The sequence below is a fragment of the Rhinolophus sinicus genome, linkage group LG06, assembly GCF_036562045.2.
Source record: "Rhinolophus sinicus isolate RSC01 linkage group LG06, ASM3656204v1, whole genome shotgun sequence".
Taxonomy (NCBI): Eukaryota; Metazoa; Chordata; class Mammalia; order Chiroptera; family Rhinolophidae; genus Rhinolophus; species Rhinolophus sinicus.
Window position 1 is genome coordinate 30,642,706 of NC_133756.1, and position 12,526 is coordinate 30,655,231.

At 41.6% G+C, this 12,526-nt stretch overlaps 1 long non-coding RNA gene across 1 annotated transcript in view; it reads right to left on the reverse strand.

Moving 5' to 3' along the window:
* Positions 1 to 2,351: 2,351 nt before the first annotated feature.
* Positions 2,352 to 12,526, reverse strand: part of LOC141572376 (uncharacterized) — a 112,332-nt gene continuing 102,157 nt past the window's right edge. The window contains exon 5 of the long non-coding RNA XR_012497738.1: positions 2,352 to 2,416. This is a non-coding gene — a long non-coding RNA (uncharacterized LOC141572376). The remainder of the gene's footprint in view (positions 2,417 to 12,526) is intronic.

Genomic DNA, 12,526 nt, shown 5'->3' on the forward strand with positions numbered 1-12,526 from the left:
TCTGAAAATGGATGGTGGTGATGGCTGCACAACAATGAGAATGTACTTAATGCCACAAAACTGTACACTTAAAAATGGTTAAAACGGTAAATTTTATGTTATGTATATTTTACCACAATTTTTAAGTTTTTTCTTCTGCAGCCAACCTTACCTTATAATCTAATTGAATGACAGAATGGTACCATGGAAAACAAAGAAATTGCTAAAAACAAAAAGTACACTTAATGTATGAAAAAAAGAAAAAAATCAGTTAATGTATAAAATATTATGCCACTTCAGACCTATCAAACAGTTTTTTCCCCCTTTGTCTTCTCCTCAGAAAAGCATAATCATCTCCAGAATGAAGAATCTGATTGTCAAAGGAGGAAGAGAAATCATCCTGAGCGGAGTCAATCAGGATCAATTCATTGTAAGCTTACTGTGTCTTTATTCCAAACCTCCAGCAAATTTGGATTCCTGGCCAAACATCATATTCTCTCTCTCTCTTTCTCATTTCCTGCCCCGCCTCCCTCTTTCTCTCTTTCAAGATTTACCTAATTAGGAACAACCAGTAGTTGTCACCATTTTCCCAGCTTTTTAAGTACATCATCAGAACAGTAATATACACGGGTTCCACATAATTTAACAAATAGTGTTGGGACAATTGGTTTTAAAAAATGAGTTTGATCCATTGTACATCTTGTACTAAAATAAATTCCAGATGGATCAAAGATTGTTTATAATGATTCATGAAAGTTATAGAAGAAACATGAGAGAATTGGTCTTTATATAATCTTGCAATGGGAAGGACAAAGTATGACATAAAATTCAGAAGCCATAAAAGGAAACTTTCATAAATTCAAACTCATAAAAACTTAAAAAAAATTCTTTGTCGAAAAAACTACCTTAAACAAAGTCAAAAAGCAGATAAATGGGGAAAACATTCTTGCCTTACATATTGCAATCAAAGGGCTAATTTCCTTAATACGTAAAGTAACCATAAAAGGAATAAGGCAGTTCTATCAGTACTGATATGGATCTCCAGGATACACTGTGCAATGAAAAATAATCTGTATAGTGCGCCACCAATTGTGTAAAGAACAAAAAAATCTATAAACGTATGTAACTGCATTGGCATAAACTCCATCCCAAAGAGTGTATACAATCCCGGCTGCCTCTGGGACTCAAGGGCAGAGAGCCTTAGTATTCTCATTGGGTACTTTTATATCTTTGGAATCGTGGGCCTGTATTGTCTACGACACAGTAATAGCAACACCAGCTCCAGCCCCTGCCCCAGGGCTCCATCCAGGCCTCCTGTTTACTCACGACCACTTTGGTATCTGCTTAGGCGTGGAGTTTCACACTCATGTTTGCCGCTATCTCTCTGTGTCTAGTTCCAAGACGTCCCTTTCCCTCTTGCAAGCCCAGATTTATGCTTACATTTTTTTGCCAGTTAATACTACCTAGAATAATGTGTGGTTTCAATAAGAGGAGGCCGGAACTAGGCAGGACTAGTTTCCAGCAGAGACAGTCCAAAAATAAAATAATAATAATAATAATAATAATAATAATAATAACGAGGAGGAGGAAGACCAGGAGAAGAACAAGGACGGGAATGGTGCTGACACATTCAAACCCTGATGTGATCACACACAGGAGGGTCAGGCCAGGATCAGGGGTTGGAGAGAGAACCCGGCGGGGTTACTTTCTGTCACTCAATTCCCCTCTAGGGTCTCAGTTTTTTTATTTGTAAAATTAGTTTAGATTAGATTCTGTCCAAGGTGCTGTAATAGTTCTAGGACTCTGAGTCACCATGTTCTTAGTATAGGCAATACAGAACATGGATTGGTTAAAGGCACAGTCTGTGGCGCCACATTAGGTGGGTTTAAATCCTAGCCTTGCTCCTCAACAGCTGTGTTCTTAGGCAAACTTTTGAACTTCTTTGTGCCTTAGCTTCCTCGTCTGTAACATGGAAATGATAATAACAGAAAGTGTTTTATAAGAATATTGGGAGAATTCAGTGAATAACTATGTTTAAAACACTGAGAGAAGTGCCTGGCACATGTCAAGCACTATTCAAGCCCTTGTCTTTCTCCTCCCCCTCCTCCTTCTTCTCCTCATTATTGTTATTACTATTGGTTTTTGGAAGGCTCAAGGGATCATGGGAGGCTTGGCCTGGGTAAACCAAGCCTGAAAAGAGAATCACCCCTGCTACCGGTCGCAAGAATTATAACTCTAGATGGGTTCCACTTTCGCATGAAGCATGAACAGAAAAGGATCTGCAGGTCTCATCCTACCTCTGACGGCTTCAATCGACGCATCATTTTCAAATACTTACTTTAATATCAGGGCCTGCAGAGGAAATACGCAGCCTGGTTTCCACTCTTGAGTTGTTAACATCAAGGCTAGGTGGACAAATTTCTGATAGATGAGGCAACTGAAAGAAGAAAGGGAGAAATTTTATTGAGACATACAATGTGTCCTGTGCTAAATCCTTTGCAAAAATATTCTCATTTAACTGGGGACACATAAACTAATACTAGATTGATTCCTAAATTGTGTTAAGCAGCCTACAAGTGCAGAAGAAATTCTGAGACAAGCCATCAAAAGAGACTGTTTGCAAATTATCCTAATTATTCAGCTTGGACTACTTGGTAAACATACATCTTCTCAGGCCACAACATAAACCCACTGAATCTGAACCTCCAGGGGTGAGAGTCCTGGGAAGCTATATACATATATATTTTTTGGGGGGTGGGGGGAGCGGAGGTTGGGGGGAAGCTACATTTTTAAGCAGGCTTCAGACAATACTTCTCACCAGAGAAATTTTAGAAACCATGGATTGGGCAACATCCTGAAGAGCTGAGAGGAGAGAGCTCTATTTTCCACATCTGAAAGTTTTTTATTCGTCCGTCACAAAACAAAGCAAGGAGTGGACTGGGTAGGAGCCAGCAGCAGGCTCGGTGCTAGTTTCTCTCATTGGCCCCTAGGGACACAGCAGACCTTGACCTAGGAGATTATATTTCCAAGTGCTTTTCTTCTTTGAAAACCACTCAAGGAGCACTGGCTCCACACCTGAGTACAAGGATTGCTTGGTATTTTTAAAAACCTATTTGAGCTGTGTTCTCACGCATTGTGACGTCAGCAGAACCCCAAGACTGAATTATAGCTTTGCATTCAATCAAGCATCATGTATTATTCTCTATGTTATCCATCACTGCTTCCCCACTGCTCAGAAGACAGAGTGACAGCAATACACACAATGGGCAAGCACCTGAGGTGCTTTAAACCTATCAATAATAAGCATTGTTCTCAGAAAGATTTTGCTCTGTGGAAAAAACAGAATGGAACAGCCTTTCCAAAGACTGGCAGAGGCTTTCAAATTGTTTCCCATTAAATGTGCAAATTCTGAAGCCACAGAATACAGCCACCGCCTCGTTTACGTCCTAGGGATTTGGTATCGACTAAATCAAAAATATATATATATATTCATATTAAATACAAAATGATTATTGAATGTGCTGCTTCTCACATTTAATTGCATACAAACACTAAAATTCAATCTATGTGAAATTAATGAGTTGGTGGTGAGTCGGGTGTATATGTTTAATCAGAAAATTACATTCGGAGTACTTGAAGGCATATTAATTGATGTTTATCAAGAAGGCAGTAGGTATTCAGACACAAACCCAAATGCAAAATATATCAATACCCATGCCTGTAATTATTTATCACCGTTGCCTTGAACATTCTAGTGCCTTCAAAAAAAAATGAAACATAATACATGTTTGGGCCATTTTAGACATTAGAAATAGATATAGATATTTTATTTTATTTTTCCTTTAAAACCAGATTGAGTTATACAGTTAAACAAAGAGAATACACACACACTTGCAGTTGTTTTGATGAATGAAGGCACTAGTAATTGGCATATAGTATCTCCCTTGGTATTATTAGCAGCAAATTTGAGGTTAGAATGAATATAAAACATTCCTTTACCCAGCTTGATTCTTTGTGTAAGTAATTAAAGAAAACAGCCTCCCATAAATACTATCATCACAACACATATTTACAAATCAAATATAGCAATGACCACTTTGGTACCTTTAAACTTGTTTTCCCAGATTTTGCCCCAGAGAAATGCAACAGACCTGATTGATACTTATGGCATCTATTGTATCACTAGATCCAGTGGACCTGTTAACTCCCTGGATGGGCAAATGTTAGTTTGGCTTTCTCAAATATGGGGCTTGAAATTCCCTTTTTTATATCCTTAGCTATGCATCTACCATGTCTTTCTCTCTAGTGATCTAGATATCTGGCCTTCTTTTGTAGTTGAGAATCCTTGCCCATACCCACCTGACATGAGGCCTGAAATAAGGCAGCAAAAAAATGGCAATTTCCAAATGTCTTTGGGGAGGCTCAATATCCAGAAGCTTAGCTGCATTTTTATGTATTCACTGGACATTGGGCAGGGTGTAGACAAGGCCACAGTCCATTCAGTATCTCTGAGGTCAGCACCCTCCTACGATGCTGCATGGGGAACACATGGAGGGTGACTCAGTGCTCCAACAGATTGGGGCTATAGCCAGCTGCCAAGAGTTCACCCTTCCTCAGGAACTCCTCTGAGCGCTGGACATCCATCATCTCACTTAATTGTCATAACCACTCTGTGAGATGAAAATTATTTGCTTGTTTAGCAAATGAGGAAACTGAGGCACAGAGAAGTTATGTAACTTGATCAAGATTCACATATAGGAGAAAACTAAAATGAGAAAGAGAGAAAATGACAGAGTTGAGATTTGAACCCAGGACCATCGGCTTCCAAACACACTCTCCTATGCTGGTCTACCTTCTTTATGAATAGTTATGCAATATATTTTCTTATAGCCTATACATTTCAAAAAGAAATCATGGAATTGGCCATCAGGCCCTTGGTTGCCTGATGTTTTCATCTTTTTCTGAGGGGAGAATCCCAAGATCTGGGGAAAAATCAGAAGGTATTTTATTTATTTATAACAGGAACCTAGATAGTAGATCTCATGCTTTTTCCTTAGCTGCTATATTTTTACCTAGTTTTGTATATATCTTATCATATGTATTTTGTTTGCTAAATTTTATTTGCCCAAAATTTCCTACAAGAAACATAAATTTTTGCCTAGCAGTGTTGTGCAGTGGTTATAAGCATAAGCTTTCAAGGCAGGCTGCTGAGTTTAAAAACAAATTCCTCCATTTATTATTCAACCTTGGGCAAATTGCTTCAGTTCTTTAAGTCTCAGTATCTTCGTCTCTAAAATGGGGATGATGATGATGGTGGTAGCTAACTATGGATTCAATGAGATAATGCATAGACAGTGCCTGGCATCTAGTAAGAACCTGAAGGCATTAGCTACTTTTATTGGTATAAGCATCAGCCTTTAACACAAGACTACATTGAGAAGGCTCATTAAGTATGCGGCCACTTTATCTTCTCTTTCCAGTTAACTGGGAAAATAACCAAGATCCTTAAATCCAGAGGCAGAACAAGGTTGTCTTCCAGGATTAGGCCAAATAATAGAGTCCCAAGGAATCGGAAGCAGACAGATGATCTCAGTTCTACTGTCAGTCCTACTATTAGCTGTGTGACCTGTGTGACTTTGGGCAAGTCATACTTGGCCTTTAGTTTCCCCTTGTCTAAGACATGGGGAAATCCACCTGTCCCCTGAGGTACCTGCCAGTGTTAACATTCTGCAAAGTACCCAGGCAATCATTAGTGAGCTAACTTCCAAGAGCTTGTAATTTCCATGGCCCAGCTGAACACCACCACCTAGCCCAGGAAGCCAGAGGTCCCCGCCATCCCTGAACTTTGCAGTTGAATGACCAGAGCAGCTGCTAACGTCCCCAGCCCCAGCCCTACACCTCCTTAATCTGAAATCCTCATTAGCTCCAATTGCAGGCCATCTATTACCTCACGCCCATAATGGGAGTTAATTTCTGTTGGGATCAGAGGGTCTTCTCCCTGGAAATTTTTATTCATATTTCTTTCCTGTTTTGTGATTCTCAATCGGAGTTTTCTAATAACAGATCATTTCTTTTTGTCTAACTTTAATCTGGTCCTGCTTGACAAGTCCCATCCTTTTCATTGAAGGGTAAGACCACTTAAAGGAAGGCCAATAAGCCCGTGCACTGCTCGGCCGGCTGGGGTGATTTGTCACCCGGTGCAGTGGTGGTCACACCAATGGATTTATCTCAAGGTAAATGGAGATGCTGAGACCCGGGACCTGGAGCTTTGATTAAGGCGCCCTTTTTGTAGTGTTGATAGATGTTGCTTGTGTTTATCTATTTGAAATGCCACTAAATCTGTGAATACAATGGAAAAAGAGAGTACTTTGCCGCTGAAAACATATTAGTGATTTATGTTTCAGTAAGAAGCACAATAAAGAGACAGAGGCTATTAAGAGTGGCTATTTTCATGAGAAATAGTTCTGCTTTAAAACATTATTAACCCCACCTTGATAAAGACTTACATGCATGCATAATTATGTTTACTTACCCCTTTAGTTTGGTGCGATATGCATTTAAAGCACACATTCTCCAACGATTAATAAGTTAGCAGAATATTTACAGCGAAAGACACCTCAAACAGGATTGTTCTGCATGTAAATTGTGTTCTTTCTAGATGGGGACACAGAATAAACTTAGCTAGGAAGCTTGGAGTTCATATTGTTCAAAGCACTCTCAAATCCTACTCACCGTCATTTGCTGTATCTCCAGCCCACCCACCCCCACCCCCACCCCAGCACTGTAGTAGAAATAACGAGTAGGGTGACACATAAAGATTATAATGCATGGATATAACTTATAACATGAATCAATGTCATCAAGACGCACCCATTTAAATGAATAGGGTCAGATGAGAGTGCTGTAGCACCCTGACTTGTGTGACAGTTACAAATGCATCACCTCGTATGCATAATAGGAGTGTACAAACCAGAAGAGATTTGTAAACTTGGTTCATTTCAAGCAGAACTGACCCACAGGAATGGAAAGAAGAGAAAAGGCAACTGGGTTGGAGCTGTCGGGAAATAAGTGATTCTGTGTTTTGCGGTTTCGCAAAACCCCAAGGAGGATTTCGCGTCCTCCAGCTCCACTGGGGAACTGAGAGCAGACAAGACCAGGCTCAGCAGCCTGGCTGTTTATTTACCACGTTCACTTTTCAAGGTGACAGTGCTTGTACGGGGTAGAGTTGAAGGATAATAAGGTAGGGAGGGGGGGTGGGTGGAGAAGGGTGAGGCCCAGGTGAGTGCAGGGGAGAGTTTGAGGTGTACAATTCCTACCAAGTTAAGCCTGGGGAGGAAAAAACAGGCGAGTTGAGCCTGGCAGAGTTAACAGTATTCAGAGTGCAATTAAGTGTTTGGAAGGTTCTGTGCTGTGAGCTCTGATTTATTGATACGTTCCGGGGATGTCTCTGCAGCGAGGTGCACAGTGTGGGGGGCGGGGGCGCCCGGGGAGCGGGTTCTGGGGCTTGGCACCGCAGCGCACCGTGCGGGTGTCGAGCGCAGCGCTTAGCAGAGGCCACACCTGCACCTCATTTGCTTCTGAGCAGCGCCATGACCCGCCTGCTGATGGGGAGCCTTCCCTTTCATCCTCGGGATTATGACAAGTTATTAATTGCCACCATTAGCCGCAGCAGCCTGCCCGAGATCTCTGCTGCTCTCTGGAGGTGAGAAACTGCGCGTCTGAATGCGGAGGGAAGAGGCGCCGAGCAGCGCGGGGCAAACGGAGCAACAATCTGCCCAAAAGGGATTGTGAGATGGTGAATAATTTATTAGAAAACATTTTTCTTTGTCCTTCCCACAGACCCACAAATCCTCCCCAAGCGCTCTTTACCAGCCTTGCAGATAATGTACTTACACATCTCAGAGCCTGCTAAATAGACTGAAGAGGCCATTGGGTTCACCCTCTACACTGGGGCTGCCAGGACCACACAGACCCAACGCGGCCCTTGCCAAGGGCCTGCTGGTGGAGGCGAGGTAATTAGACGCGTTTGCAGAGGCAGATAGGAAAAGCTGACGGATGGCTGCCCCGCCTCCTATTATAGAACAGGTATTCCGGCACACATGCTTTATACGTATACATAACCCCAGAATGGCATTCCTTGCCACAGTATTCATTGAGTTCCTGCTACCAGCGGGAGTTACTCTGTCCCTGGCATCTTGTGGACAAAGGCAAGGCCACATCATCTCCACAGCCATACATGCATTCGTTTGACAGACAGAATAGTGAGCCTACTCTAGGAGGAATGCGAAGAGAAAAGGCACAGGCCTTGCCCTCAGAGCGCCAAGCCTGTGTTCACGACAGTGATGCTACTGCAGCCTGAAATGTCGTGGGCTCTCCATTCCCAGGAATCTGCACGGATAGGAGAAACAGTCGTATCTTCTCAAAGGTTCTGAAATAACACCATTTTGGAATCAGGCTTAGCAGATGGAACATAAATATCTTCTAAGTCAAGTGTTCTATGATGCCATGATCTTTTCCTCTTTGAAGTCCTAGAATCTCTTAAAATGATGCTCTGTGACCCATCTTTCTAGGGTCTTGGTGGACTAATTCAGTCATTCAACAAACCTTCAGTAAGTGCTTAGTATGTGCCATGCCTCCTGCTGGGTTCTGGGGGTACAGTGATGAATAGGTGTATTCCCTGCCCTCTTGGACGACTGCTCAGATTCTGCAGAGATGGCATCAAGGCTGCAGGTGCCAGATGGGCATCTTAGCTGAGAAGGAATCAAGCAAAGATGAGACAACAAGACTGGCTGCTTCATTGTATGAGTTTGAATGTGCTTTAATGACAAGCAGGACGGGTGTTCCAATCCTCCTGTCATTAGTGACAGTCCCAGTATGTGTACACACACACACACACACACACACACACACACACACACACTAGACGACTAACATGTTAAAAGTAATATAAGCCAGAAGACCCATTAATCCATTTATTTATTTAACCAACACATTTTGAGCACCTACATGAATTAGGCCCCATGGCCAGTGCCGAGCACCTCACAGCTACCAGTCTCTACTCTGTCAGGGCTCACAGACCAGTGTGAGAAATGGTCTAGTGTGTAAAACACCACAATTATATGTGATACACTAATTGAGGGAGGTATCGAGCGTTCCAGAAGAAGAGAAGAGGAAACAACTAGTTCAGGCTTGGGAAGGTAGAGGAGGGCTTGTAGATCAGAGAGGGTGTCTTAGGGCAGCAGTGTGCTGGTTGGGTCTTGAAGGAGAGTGGGCTTCACAACTCAAGAAGAGTGCCAGGGAGAGGAAGATGAAGAAAAGTGGCATGCCATAAGAAACGATGAAATAGTGCCATTTGCCTCAACATGGATGGATCTTGAGATTATTATGCTAACTGAAATAAATCAGACAGAAAAAGTCGAGAACCATATTAACTTCACGCATATGTGGGATATAAAACTGAAAGCAACAAGGGAACAAGATAAGCAAATAAAGAAACAAAAACTCATAGACACAGACAACAGTTAAGTGGTTACCAGAGGGTAAGGGGGTGGAAGATAGTAGAAGAGGGTAAAGGGGGTCAAATATATGGTGATGGAAGGAGAACTGACCCTGGGTGGTGAACACATAATGCAATATATAGATGATGTATTACAGAATTGTACATTTGAAACCTATGTAGTTTTGTTGACCATTGTCACCCCCAATAAATTTTAATTAAAAAAATAAAATAAAGTGGCATGTGTTCAGGGGCTGGACACAAAAGGAAGACTATTGGTTAATTGGAATCATTCATTCATCATTCATTCATTCAAAAAACATTTAAGCCTACCATGCAGTTAGGAACTGAGTATTTATGTCCCCCTAAAATTCATATGTTGAAGCCCTAAACCCATGTGTGACTATTTTGAGTAAGGAAGTAATTAAGGTTAAATGAGGCCAGAGAGAGCAATCTCTCTCCCCATGCTCACACATCAAGGAAAGGCCATGGGAGGACATAGTAAGAAGACAGCCATCTGCAAACCAGGAAGAGAGCTCTCACCAAAAACTGACCAAGCTGACATTTTGATCTTGGAGTTCTACCTTCCAGAACTGTGAGAAAATTCATTTCTGCTCTTTTAGTCACCCAGTCTGTGACATTTTGTTATTGCAGCCCAAGTTAACTAATGCACATGCTCCTAACACTATACCAGGCACTAAGTAATCAAAGACAAATAAGAGTACTCACTGCCCTCAAAAGCTGAGGACTATGTGGGAGAGACTGACCAATAGACAAAAAACGGCCAAAGAAAATATTCTGGTGGATTATGTGATCACCTGCTTGAAACAATCATGATTTATTGTATTACAGGAACAATTTTATCTGTTCTTAGTTAAGCATAGTTGAGTATGATTGAAGGATTTGATGTGGGAGCCGTTAATGCTATTTACCCATATTTCAATTACTTCCCATTCTAGGCAAATTCCCCACTGCTTGAAGTTAAGCGGGTCTATGTGTTTTGCATTTAAAAATGAATTGTGAGCAAAAATGACAGGTGTCATTTGCAGGCAGGAGGCAGGAACCTTTAAGAATCAGTGATTTGCCAAGTTTCCTCCTCTTACAGAGAGAGCAACTCCCAACATTCCAGGTGTGGGAGGCTCCATCAGCCCACCTCTCTGCCCAAGACAACCAGGGGCAGAAGACCTATGAAGAACAGACTGAATGAGTAAGAAATGAACATTTATTGTTTGAAGCCACTGAGATTTGGGATTTATTTGTTATTACAGCACCATCTAGCCTAATAGGACTAATAGAAGACGTTACCCACATTCTGAACCTGGTAAACTTCCTGGAATATTGGTTTTGCCACATGCAGCTCTAAGTGTGATCCACACTTATGGGTCAAGAGACTGGACTTCCAGTTTTTGCGCTGCCTGGGCATTGCATTTGTCCACCATCAGATTATAAGGTGCATTAGTGGATTTCCTCACAAGCAGTAAGAAGTTAGGAGTTTACTTGCTCATCTACCCTTTCAGTGTTACAGTCTTCGTTCACCATATAAGATGTTATGTCCGTGAGAGATTCAGATTGTAAAGGGGATGGCTTTCTAGTCTTCCAGAGTATTTTGCTCCTTCATGTCCTGTTCATGAGCCCAGAGCAGATGGCCCTGGAATTGAGTGTCCGGTTTTAAATCCCAGCCCCACCACTTACTAGCTATGTGGTCTTGGACAAGTTACTTAATCTCTTCCAGCCTCAGTTTCCTCACCTGTAAAATGTGAATAATAATAATACGTACCTCATGGGGATGTTTTTTTTAATTAAATGAGATAATGCACATACAGCTCAATAAATACTCATCAGTATTATTCTTGGTGTGATCATTATTTTTCACCATCAGGATAAGCTTAAAACCAAGTGTCAAAAGTCCTTACCACAAAGCCATGACTGTTCTTGGAGAGTTTACTTAAGGGTCAGCTGGTAGGCCAGGGTTTGAAGTAAACAATCTTCCAGCTCATGTCCAAGGTTTGTGATCCTCCAGCAGCACAGACCTTCTTAAGGGAGATGAAAAACATCTTCTCAGAAAGCTTCCATTCCAATGGGAGACCCACCAAGAGAAGACCCAAGTTAAAGCTGGTGTGGATGCTGGCATGCTGCTTTCACAAGTTCTGGGAACTAGTGTTCTTGTATGGCTTCTCTTTGGGCTATTTAGCAACTCACTTTGGAGAAAGATTATTTCCTTTTTGAAAGTAACCTGACCACCTGTCAAAACTGGACTTGTGTGAGAAATCAAGAGGCTAACCCTCGGCAGTCTGGCCAGGCTCTCATTTGGGTAATTATACTGGCAGTGGTTGCTCTATTCCACATGAACTTGGATTCTAGTCCCAATCATCTTCTGAGGCTCTGATGATGCAACTGAAAGAACTTCTGGGATCTGCCCAAAACAGCCGAAGAAACAGGAAGGGTAATTAACCTAGAAGCTCTGTGGTGACGACTTGTAATTATGGAAATGATTTTCTATTTGTGGAAAAGTGGCAACCAAGGAAATAAAAAAAATTTAGAGTACTAACCATTCTGCTCTAATGCTCTTTCTATCATGCATATAGAATATTCTTTAATAACTGGATTTTTTTAAAAATTAATTTTATAAACTAATGGTGTTTACCAAGTGCTGGGCCACATGTTATGGACCAGTGATCATAAGGCCTTGCCTTTCTTTACAAGGAGCTCTTAGTCATTTCATCTTACAACAATCCATTTGTTCAACACATTTTCTGACATCCATTATATGCCAGGCACTGTGTTGTACCAGGTATACAAGGGTGAACAAAACAGAAAGCTCCCTGCCCTCATGGAACTTAGAGTGTAATGGCAAATCTTTAAAAGCTATGCACGAAAAAGTATTCAATAATGAACTGTTTTGATAGTAGCGAAGGAAAACAATGGGGAGCACCCCCAAAGACATGTGGTGAGTGTTAGGGAGCAACATACAAATAAAAAATACAATGCACTAGGAGAGGTACATGTACAAAGGGCTTCCAGAGCACAAATGTCAGTGGCTTGTTTGTCCAT